Below are 10844 nucleotides of genomic sequence, written 5' to 3'. Positions count from 1 at the left end.
TTTGAAGATTAAAAACAGAAAGTTGGCAAGCTTTCAAATGTTGTTCGCATTTGCTACCTATTCGACAGGAATACTTTCAGCCTTTTCAACAATACATGTAACATATCTTCGCCTCCACGGAATTCTTGGAATAAAGACAGCCTTTGGTTACTTGACCTTTGATGGAGGCGTTTGATACCAGGGTCTATTCTGGCACACATTGATGGTGCAATTGCAATAGAAAAGGATGGTGGAATTTTGAAGTTTTTTTTTAATCAGAGCCAAAATAGGTTAGGATACTTTTATTGTTTTGTTTCATTTTACATATTTTGATATATTGACAATATATCCTTCCCTTCTACAAAGTCATATTTTCAATATTAAGTTGCTGGTAAACTTGGCTGTAACACTGCTTATATATGGTATATGCATATAGTTATATCACCCTCTTTATGCGCGGTCTGTTGTCTATTATTTATTAAATATTTGATATTTCCACTGTAAAGTTAACATCATTCCTTTTTCCATTAAAGAGACAATACTACAAATATTTAATATTTTTTTTGTTTTTGCTTATGAACAACTATGTTCTTTTGTTACCAGCTAATGGTCATTTTATACTTATCAAACTGGTAAAAAATCTTTTATCAGTATTTCCACGAAAGACATCAGTTTTAAGCAAAGGGATTTCCACCAGCTTATAGCCCGGCTAAATTAGGCGTCTTTAGTTATGCTGTAATTGAAATAGCCTTAACCCCAGCAACTGTAACCAGAAATGGTCATTTCCCTTCTTCGTGCCTAATTGGATGGTGTCCTCAACATCTCGTTCCTTCTTCCTTAATGTCCAATTACAAAGAAAAGCGTTGACACTGAGAAGGGGAAGTACTGAAGTACTGTACACTGATACTGATTTTGTCGTTTGATACTTGAAATCTTGATTTACTTTTTGTTTGCATGTATGTAGAATCAATCTCTCTCTCTCTCTCACTCTCTCTCTCTCTCTCTCTCTCTCTCTCTCTCTCTCTCTCTCTCTCTCTCTCTCTCTCTCTCTCTCTTATATATATATGTATATATATATATATATATATGTGTGTGTTAATATATATTCTATATATTATATATGATATAATTTATATAATGATAGAATATATGCGTTATATATAAATATATATATATATATATATATACTATATATTATATATATATATATATATGTATGTATACATATGTATATGCATATCTATGTATATATATGCACAATTATGTATATATATATGTAAATATTTTATATATATATATATATATATATATATATAATGTATATATTTATATTTATATATATGCATAATTATGTATATAAATATGTAGATATTATATATATATATATATATATATATTTATTTTTATATATGCACAATTATGTATATATATGTACATATTTCATTCTTTATATATATATATATATATATATATATGAGAGAGAGAGAGAGAGAGAGAGAGAGAGAGATATATATATATAGAGAGAGAGAGAGAGAGAGAGAGAGAGAGAGAGTGTGTGTTTTAGCGTGTGCGTATGTGTTAAATACCACCCTAAAATATGAAACACTGTAAACCAATATTTCCCAAAGCAGAGGAATGTAGGCAAAGTTGAAGCTACCATGGGTGAAATAATCACACTGCTCTCTATGGCTATTCTGTTAGTTGTTACTAACCCCTCTAAATTTTTTTAAATAAATTAATAAAGTTAGCTTTTTCTCTAGTTTTTCTCTCATACACATGTAGGGGGAAATATTTTGGTCGGAGTTCGTGGAGGGGTATAAAGCCCGAAAAAAACAAAATGTGGAATCATTGTTACAAATCATTGCCAATTTCACCCATGGTCAATATATTTTCATATAGAACAGAAGGTCGTGAAAGAGGACAGTCTATTTGCCCTTTTTGTTCGAAATGTGAAAACTTATTTCTTTTAATATGTAGCAGGTGTTACTTGGGACTAGGGAAACGAAAGGTCCAAAACATTAAAGAAGAATTTAGCAAACTGTTTTCTGAAGAAATAAGTGGATCAAATTCTTACATGTTTATGTACTTTAATTATTATTACTGAGTCCTTTTTTCAACGGTGGGCTCTTGACATTGCTTTCCAGCATGTTATTGGAGTGAGTTAGTTTCTTACCATCTGATCAATTAAATATATTATTTTCATCTTTAACGATTATTATAGTTTTTATTTTTTCTGTATATACTAACGATAAAGAAAGCACAAGATGTCAGTATAGTCTTTTTCCGAATGTGATCGTATTCATTTTTATATAGAATCGTTAGTGGCAACCTGCACGTCTGTGATAGTTTTGCATTTTTTAAGCCTCCACTCAGTTTGTTAAATGATCGGTAGTTATGATTTTTCATTTTGAAGGTACAGAAATATCCAGATATGTATCATGCTTTGATATAAGCTACACCCGTATATTAGATTGTAATCGGACATTTCTGAAGAGAAAGAAAATACCCTCTCTCTCTCTCTCTCTCTCTCTCTCTCTCTCTCTCTCTCTCTCTCTCTCTCTCTCTCTCCTCTCTCTCTCTGGGGGTATTGGAGTTAATTGAAAATCACCGGTGAGGAAGTCCTCGTCTACGGGGCCAAATTGACCGAAAACTCGTAGAAGTCTGCAAAAGGAAGGAAACTATTACACAGGGAAGGAACTCTCTGCCAAAGAAAGTCAAGTAGAAAGGTAGATGATTGTGGTGGTTTCCGGGGTAAGGAAGCTTGGGAAGTCAATAAAACAAATAGTTGGGTTTTTTATGATGACCAAAATCCACGATTTCTATAGACTATAGGTGTCATGAATTTAATACCTTTAACTCCTGGTTTAGGCTTGAAAAATATATTGCGTTACCAACCCATTGGTCTTTCACGTGGAATGAAATTAGAAGAATAACTGATTTTTTTTTCTTCCAGATATATAAATCTAACAGAGAGAGAGAGAGAGAGAGAGAGAGAGAGAGAGAGAGAGAGAGAGAGAGAGAGAGGGAGAGGGAGAGAGAGAGAGAGATGCAAAGATTGTTGTCGAACACATGTTCAAATCTAGAGAGAAATAGTATTGTTTTCCTCTGAGTATTGCATTAAACATCCAGCCTCTACTCAAAAATATGGAGACTTCCTTATGATTGAAGGCTTCAGGAAAGGGAGTTTGTCATCTAGACATGGCTAATTTTCATATTTTTTTCTAAAAGTAATTTATGGATATTGCACATTATTTTGACCCTTGAATAAGCAAATAAATTATGAATGTAGTCTTGGGTTAGAGAGTTGAATTACATGGATTGTTTGATAACATGACCAAATTGTTCCTTCAACGTAACGGACTATTTTTTTTTTTTTTTTTATTATCCCCACGACCATTCCACTCACTCAAGACCATAAACAGATAACAGACCATCGGTCCTTTATTTTTATGTATCTACAGTATATAGTGTTGGATAAATAAGCGGACATTGTCCAGTAATTTTGGTTCAGTTTATACAAATTATCCTGTCTAAACTTATGTCCCATGAGGTATATTTCCCGAGTTTTACGAGACGTTACATACCCATATATATGAAGCGTTTGGTAGTTTCATAAAATTTCTTGCTTTCATATACAGTACATTCAAAATTCAGTGTAGGAAGTCTAATCATTGTGTTTCCTGCGTTCTTTTATTAAGTCATATAGCAACAGAACCAGTGTTGATATTCTTGTGAAGTGACTAAAACTTCCGATGCACTGTAGTAATTTTTTTCTTTTTGGTGCTGCATAAGGGCGGAATTCCCGTTCCATTGCGTCTCTCTCTCTCTCTCTCTCTCTCTCTCTCTCTCTCTCTCTCTCTCTCTCTCTCTCTCTCTCTCTCGTCACAATTTGTGTTGTGAATTCTAGATAATATTCTAAAGATACTTGTATTGTCATTAAGTTACTTTGTCTATGCCCGTACTTGTGTATGTTTGCATGCATATATGCCTTTGTGTACACATAGACGGATCCGTCAGTAGTTTATTTCGTGTTTACTTGTTGGATTGTGCAAGACGTTGTTTGTAGCAGCTTTTCAGACGTATATATTCGGATAGCCTATTGTAATGTCTTCATAACTAGCTCTATATGGTCGCATAATCACCTGTTCGTGGCTGCGTAACCAAGTGCATGTGACAGTATAACCAGACATGTCCGCGTAACCAGTATCCACATATGTACTGCACCTAGTTTCTGTACCAGGTTAATGGCCTGCGTAATTACCAAGACCCTGTGGTGGCAAAAGGCGTGGCCATTGCTATCCTTAACTTGAATTGGTGGGATTTTAATCAAATGGCTATCAGTGGGACTAGGAGAGCCATTCATGCCAATGAGTGCAGCAAGGGAAGGCTGAATTGTGAGCGCAGCAAGGGAAGGGTAATTGTGAGGCAGCATGGGAAAGCTAAATTTTGGGTGCGGCAAGGGAAGGCTGAGTTGTGAGTGCAGCAAGGGAAGGCTGAATTGTGAGTGCAGCATGGGAAAGCTAGAATGTGGGTGCAGTAAGGGAAGGCTAGATTCTGGGTGCAGCAAGTGAAGGCTAGATTGTGGGTGCAGCTAGGGAAGTCTGAATTTTGAGTGCAGCCAGGAAAGGCTAAATTGTGAGTGCATCAAGGAAAGGCTAAATTGTGAGTGCAGCAAGGAAAGGCTAAATTGTGAATGCAGCAAGGGAAGACTAAATTGTGTGTGCTGCAAATCAAGGATAAATTGTGAGTTTAGCAAGGGAAGGCTATAATGTGAGTGCATTAAGGGAAGGCTATATTATGAGAGCATCAAGGTAAGGCTAAATATTGAGCGCATCAAGGGATGGCTATATTGTGAGTGTAGCAAGGGAAGGCTGCATTGCTAGTGCAGCAAAAGAAAGTTGTTTTGCCAGTGCAGCAAGAGAAGGGTGGATTGCTAGTGCAGCAAGGGAAGGATGAATTGCTAGTGCAGCAAGGGAAGGCTGAATTGCTGGTGCAGCAAAGGAAAGGCTGAATTGCTAGTGCAGCAAGGGAAGGCTGAATTGCTAATGCAGCAAGGGAAGGCTAAATTGTAGGATTAGCAAGGGAAGGCTAAATTTAGTTGATGGCAGGGGAGGGTTAAATTATTGGTGCTAAGTTGTGGGTGCAACGCAGAAAAGCTAAGTTGTGGGTGTGTCAGAGAAAGACTAAATTATGAGTAAGGCAAAGGAAAGCTAAAATGTGGTTGGAGCAAGGGAAGGCTAAGTTGTGTGTGTAGCAAGGGAAGGCTAAATTGTGTATGCAGCAAGGGAAGGCTAAATTCTGGGTGCAGCAAGGGTAGGCTAAATTCTGGGTGCAGAAAGGGAAGGCTAAATTTTGGGTACAGCAAGGAATTTGAAATTGAGTGCAGCAATGGAAGGATACATTATAGATGCAGCAAGAGAAATCTGAATTGTGAGTGCAGCAATGTAAGGCTATATTGTGTGTCCAGCAAGGGAAGGCTATATTGTGGGTACAACAAGTGAAGGCTTAATTGTGAGTTTATCAATGGAAGGCTAAAATTGCGAGTTCAGCAAGGGAAGGCTAAATTGTGGGTACAGCAAGGGAAGACTAAATTATGGGCACAGATAGGGAAGGTAAAATTGCAAGTGCAGCAAGGGAAGGCTACATTATAGATGCAGCAAGAGAAGTCTGGATCGTGAGTGCAGCAATGTAAGTCTAAATTGTGTGACCAGCAAAGAAAGGCTATATTGTGGGTGCGATAAAGGAAGGCTAAATTGCGAGTCCAGCAAGGGAAGGATAAATTGTGGGTACAGCAAGGGAAGGCTAAATTATGGGTACAGCAAGGGAAGGTGAAATCGTAAATGCAGCAAGGGAAGATTATATTATAGATGCAGCAAGGGAAGTCTGAATTGTGAGTACAGCAAGAGAAAGCTAGAATGTGAGTGCAGTAAGGGAAGGCTAGATTCTGGGTTCAGCAAGTGAAGGCTAGATTGTGGGTGCAGCTAGGGAAGTCTGAATTTTGAGTGCAGCAAGGAAAGGCTAAATTGTGAGTGCGATAAAGGAAGGCAAGGGAAGGATAAATTATGGGTACAGCAAAGGAAGGCTAAATTATGGGTACAGAAAGGGAAGGTGAAATTGTAAATGCAGCAAGGGAAGATTATATTATAGATGCAGCAAGGGAAGTCTGAATTGTGAGTGCAGCAATGTAAGACTAAATTGTGTTACCAGTAAAGGAAGGCTATATTGTGGGTGCAACAAGTGAAGGCTAAATTCTGAGTGCATCAATGGAAGGCTAAATTGCGAGTCTAGCAAGGGAACACTAAATTGTGGTTACAGCAAGGGAAGGCTAAATTATGGGTATAGCAAGGAAAGGTGAAATTGTGAGTGCAGCAAGGGAAGGCTATATTATAGATACAGCAAGGAAAGTCTGAATTGTGAGTGCAGCAATGATAGGCTAAATTGTTTGACCAGCAAAGGAAAACTATATTGTGGGTGCTGCAAGGGAAGACTACATTATAGATGCAGCAAGAGAAGTCTGAATTGTGAGTGCAGCAATGTAAGGCTCTATTATGTGTCCAGGAAAGGGAGGCTATATTGTGGGTGCAAAAAGTGAAGGCTAAATTGTGAGCGTATCAACGGAAGGCTAAAATTGTGATTCCAGCAAGGGAATGCGAAATTGTGGGTACAGCAAGGGAAGGCTAAATTATTGGCACATCTAAGGAAGGTAGAATTGTAAGTGCAGCAAGGGAAGGCTACATTATAGATGCAGCAAGAGAAGTCCGAATCGTGAGTGCAGCAATGTAAGTCTAAATTGTGTGACCAGCAAAGAAAGGCTATGTTGTGGGTGCGATAAAGGAAGGTTAAATTGCGAGTCCAGCAAGGGAAGGATTAATTGTGGATGCAGCAAGGGCAGGTGAAATTGTAAATGCAGCAAGGGAAGACTACATTATAGATGCAGCAAGGGAAGTCTGAATTGTGAGTGCAGCAATGTAAGGCTAAATTGTGTGACCAGCAAAGGAAGGATATATTGTGGGTTTCGGCAAGGGAAGACTACATTATAGATGCAGCAAGAGAAGTCTGAATTGTGAATGCAGCAATGTAAGGCTATATTGTGTGTCCAGCAAGGGAAGGCTATATTGTGGGTGCAACAAGTGAAGGCTAAATTGTGAGTGTATCAACGGGAGGCTAAAATTACGAGTCCAGCAATGGAAGGCTAAATTGGGGGTACAGCAAGGGAAGGCTAAATTATGGGCACAGCTAAGGGAGGTAAAATTGTAAGTGCAGCAAGGGAAGTCTATTTTATAGATGCAGCAAGAGAAGTCTGAATCGTGAGTGCAGCAATGTAAGTCTAAATTGTGTGACCAGCAAAGAAAGGCTATATTGTGGGTGCGATAAAGGAAGGCTATATTGCGAGTCCAGCAAGGGAAAGCTAAATTATGGGTACAGCAAGGGAAGGTGAAATTGTAAGTGCAGCAAGGGAAGACTACATTACAGATGCAGCAAGGGAATTCTGAATTGTGAGTGCAGCAATGTAAGGCTAAATTGTGTGACCAGCAAAGGAAGGCTAAATTGTGTGACCAGCAAAGGAAGGCTATATTGTGGGTACGACAAGTGAAGGCTAAATTGTGAGTGCATCAATAGAATGCTAAATTGCGAGTCTGGCAAGGGAACACTAAATTATGGGTACAGGAAGGGAAGGCTAAATTATGGGTACAGCAAGGGAAGGTGAAATTGTGAGTGCAGCAATGGAAGGATACATTATAGATGCAGCAAGAGAAATCTGAATTGTGAGTGCAGCAATGTAAGGCTATATTGTGTGTCCAGCAAGGGAAGGCTATATTGTGGGTACAACAAGTGAAGGCTTAATTGTGAGTTTATCAATGGAAGGCTAAAATTGCGAGTTCAGCAAGGGAAGGCTAAATTGTGGGTACAGCAAGGGAAGACTTAATTATGGGCACAGATAGGGAAGGTAAAATTGTGAGTGCAGCAAGGGAAGGCTAAGATTAGGCTATAGATGCAGCAAGGGAAATCTGAAATGTGAGTGCAGCAATGAAAAGCTAGATTGTTTGACCAGCAAAGGAAGGCTATATTGTGGGTGCGACAAGTGAAGGCTAAATTGTGAGTGCATCAATGGAAGGCTGAATTGAGAGTCCGGCAAGCAAATGCTAAATTGCAAGTCCAGCAAGGGAATCCTAAATTCCGAGTCCAGCAAGGGAATCCTAAATTCCGAGTCCAGCAAGGGAATGCTAAACTCTGAGTCCAGCAAGGGAATGCTAAACTCTGAGTCCAGCAAGGGAATGCTCAACTCTGAGTCCAGCAAGGGAATGCTCAACTCTGAGTCCAGCAAGGGAATGCTAAATCTGAGTCCAGCAAGGGAATGCTAAATCTGAGTCCAGCAAGGGAATGCTAAATCTGAGTCCAGCAAGGGAATGCTAAATCTGAGTCCAGCAAGGGAATGCTAAATCTGAGTCCAGCAAGGGAATGCTAAATCTGAGTCCAGCAAGGGAATGCTAAATCTGAGTCCAACAAGGGAATGCTAAACTCTGAGTCCAGCAAGGGAATGCTAAATGCTAAATTCAGAGTCCAGCAAGGGAATGCTAAATTCAGAGTCCAGCCAGGGAAGGGTAAGTTGCGAGTCCGTCCAGGGAAGGGTAAGGTGCGAGTCTGGCCAGGGAAGGGTAAGGTGCGAGTCTGGCCAGGGAAGGGTAAATTGCGAGTGCAGCAAGGGAAGGGTAATTTGGGGGTGCAGCAAGGCAAGGCCGAATTGTGAGTGCAGCAAGGAAATGCTAAATTGTGGATGTGGCAAGGGAAGGCTAAATTGTGGGTTGGGCAAGAGAAGGCTAAATTGTCAGTGGGGCAAGAGGAGGCTGTGCTGTGGGTGTGGCAGAAGGAAGGGTATACTGTGGGTGTGGCATGGGAAGGCTAAATTATGAGAGTAGCAAGGGAAGGCTACTGTAAATTGTGAGGGTGACAAGGGAAGTCTGAGTTGTGGGTGCAACAAGGGAAGGCTAATTTGTGGGGGCATCAAGGGAAGGCTAAATTGTGGTTACGGCAAGGGAAAGGAAAATTGTAGGTGCGTCAAGGGAAAGCTAAGTTGTGGGTGCGGCAAGGGAAGTGAAAATTGTGGTTGTGGAAAGGAAGGCTAAATTGTGGGTGTGACAAGTGAAGGCTATTTTGTAGGTGCAGCAATGGAAGGCTACATTGAATGTGCAGCAAAGGAAAACTAATCTTGTGGTACGCTGAAAAAAAGACCCTTTAGTAATATCCTTTTCCTTGACATTAAGTTCCTTGGTGTTAATGTTTCCTCTCGATGACAACTTGTGTTTCTGTATATGGTAATTTCCTCTCAAGAAAATTATTATTTAACTGTTATTCCTTTATACTATGGATTTAGATATAGTTTATATTCTTTGTGGAATACTTAATAGGATATTGTTTTCATTGCTTGTCTTCGCACAGAATAGATTTAAACTTAATTCATTATAATTAATCATATACAATTTATCAAAAATTTATTTCGATACTTGGCAGTGAACAATATTGAGTTTGCTTTTTCTTTTCATTGGCCATGAAGAATAATTTTGAATGATCCTATTTCTTCCTTGACATTCCACATACAGCTATCCATGCTAGAAACTCTCTAGTCTGTCTAATTTAAGCCTGTGACTTTGAGCGAATGTCTTTTCGTTATATTAATTGTGATTACATATACAAGACGCACAGAAAATTGCAAAATCATTTTAACTAAAACACCAAGTCAGTCGGAATGAGTAGAATTCTTGGAATTAGAACATGTTCGCCCTCAAATGGCCATATTAAAACGATTGCTTCGTAGATATAAGTCTGTAAAACCTTCACTGTCAGTATGGACCCCTTGCTCAGCTTCGGTGAAAGTTGAATGAAAATGTCACCAACAATCGTATATCATGCAACACCCACAAAGTATGGTCCATCAATTGATAATAATGCTAGAAGTTGAAAGTTGTAAATAGCTCAGTTGAACTAGTGATAATTCAATCAAATGATAATAATTTTAAAAGTTGAAAATAGAAGAGCTGACTTAGAAATAACATCCAGGATGACATTCACATGTTCACCGTGTGAGAGATCTTATGACAGACAGACTAGAGACGTATTTTCTATTTCATAATGTAAATGGGCACTCGAAACTCTTGGGTTGATACAGGCATTTTCTGTATTTTGTAATGATCCATGATTTATAAAAGTCATGAATAATAACTTAATAGTTTTTGCGAAATATATTATATAATTTTTCATGATGATTACTTCGAATTTCTCGAATCTATGAATTATTTTTGAAAATCCGCTCGACTTTCATAAACTTTTTCTTTTATATTTGAACTTTAGCTTTCTATTATTGGAGTCAGTGTGGTAATTCAGCTTACGTAAGTGTTCTACAATCAATATTGCACGTTCTTATTTAATTGCTAATGAATAGGCCTACGTAGCCTTTATGATATATTTTCAACTGTTTTTGACAAGATATTGTCACTACACAGTCAGGTATGAAAGAGATGTTTCATCATTTTCACTGTAATTCGTTTTCTCCTGTTACTCTCCTTACCGAAGCTCGATAAGCGTTTTATTCAAGTGTGATAATACTGGTGCATAACTGATAAATAACGCACTGGATGTAAGCCTTAAGGCAATGACGTCAGACTGATCATTTATTTTGTCCTTGTCTAGGTCCGTTTGGCTCATTTGCTAAGTATAACTATACTTAGTTACTTTGTTTTATTATTATTATTATTATTATTATTATTATTATTATTATTATTATTATTATTATTATTATTATTATTATTATTATTATTAATATTAATTAATCTTACATTTATCCTGTTATCGGTATTCCGTCATACCTT

General features: G+C 38.2%; 1 long non-coding RNA gene across 2 annotated transcripts in view; it reads left to right on the top strand.

Moving 5' to 3' along the window:
- The window catches only part of LOC137658296 (uncharacterized), a 467487-nt gene that overhangs the window by 190290 nt on the left and 266353 nt on the right, over positions 1–10844 (top strand). The window lies entirely within an intron of this gene.

This window comes from Palaemon carinicauda, chromosome 19 (genome assembly GCF_036898095.1).
Source record: "Palaemon carinicauda isolate YSFRI2023 chromosome 19, ASM3689809v2, whole genome shotgun sequence".
Taxonomy (NCBI): domain Eukaryota; kingdom Metazoa; phylum Arthropoda; class Malacostraca; order Decapoda; family Palaemonidae; genus Palaemon; species Palaemon carinicauda.
This window is presented reverse-complemented; position numbering and strand designations above follow the sequence as displayed.